Source organism: Arachis hypogaea, chromosome 2 (assembly GCF_003086295.3).
Source record: "Arachis hypogaea cultivar Tifrunner chromosome 2, arahy.Tifrunner.gnm2.J5K5, whole genome shotgun sequence".
Classification (NCBI taxonomy): Eukaryota; Viridiplantae; Streptophyta; class Magnoliopsida; order Fabales; family Fabaceae; genus Arachis; species Arachis hypogaea.
In genome coordinates this window covers 22,917,115-22,918,072 of record NC_092037.1, presented here as the reverse complement: position 1 = coordinate 22,918,072, position 958 = coordinate 22,917,115, and the positions used below count along the sequence as shown (strand labels likewise).

General features: G+C 39.2%; 1 non-coding gene across 1 annotated transcript; it reads right to left on the bottom strand.

The window, feature by feature from the left end:
* Window positions 1-556: 556 nt before the first annotated feature.
* Window positions 557-660, bottom strand: LOC112767466 (small nucleolar RNA R71). Its single transcript, XR_003184916.1, has one exon. It is a non-coding gene; the product is annotated as a small nucleolar RNA R71 (small nucleolar RNA).
* Window positions 661-958: the final 298 nt, after the last annotated feature.

The window sequence follows — 958 nt, the reverse complement described above, 5'->3', positions numbered from 1 at the left end:
TTTTCTTCTCTTTCATATGAGCAGGAACAGGGAAAAAGGCACTCTTGTTGAAATTGATCCAGAACCTGAAAGGACTCTGAAGAGAAAATTAAGAGAAGCTAAATTACAACAATCTAGAAACAACCTTTCAGAAATTTTCGAACAAGAGAAGGACATGGCAGCCGAAAATAATAATAATAATAATGCAAGGAGAATGCTTGGTGACTTCACAAAGCCAACGTCCAAGTTTGATGGAAGAAGCATCTCCATTCCTGCCATTGGAGCCAATAACTTTGAGCTTAAGCCTCAACTAGTTGCATTAATGCAACAAAACTGTAAGTTTTATGGACTTCCATCTGAAGATCCTTATCAGTTTTTAACTGAGTTCTTGCAGATCTGTGAGACTGTAAAGACGAATGGAGTTAATCCTGAAGTCTACAGACTCATGCTTTTCCCTTTTGCTGTAAGAGACAGAGCTAGAATATGGTTGGATTCACAACCTAAGGATAGCCTGGACTCCTGGGATAAGCTGGTCACTGCCTTCTTAGATAAATTCTTTCCCCCTCAAAAGCTGAGCAAGCTGAGAGTGGATGTTCAAACCTTCAAACAAAAAGATGGTGAATCCCTCTATGAAGCTTGGGAAAGATACAAGCAGTTGACCAAAAGATGTCCATCTGACATGTTTTCAGAATGGACCCTATTAGATATATTCTATTATGGTCTCTCTGAATTTTCGAAAATGTCATTGGACCATTCTGCAGGTGGATCTATTCACCTGAAGAAAACGCCTGAAGAGGCTCAAGAACTCATTGACATGGTTGCAAACAACCAATTCATGTACACTTCTGAGAGGAATTCCGTGAACAATGGGATACCTCAGAAGAAAGGAATTCTTGAAATTGATGCTCTGAATGCCATATTGGCTCAGAACAAAATGTTGACTCAACAGGTCAACATAATCTCTCAAAATCTGAATGGA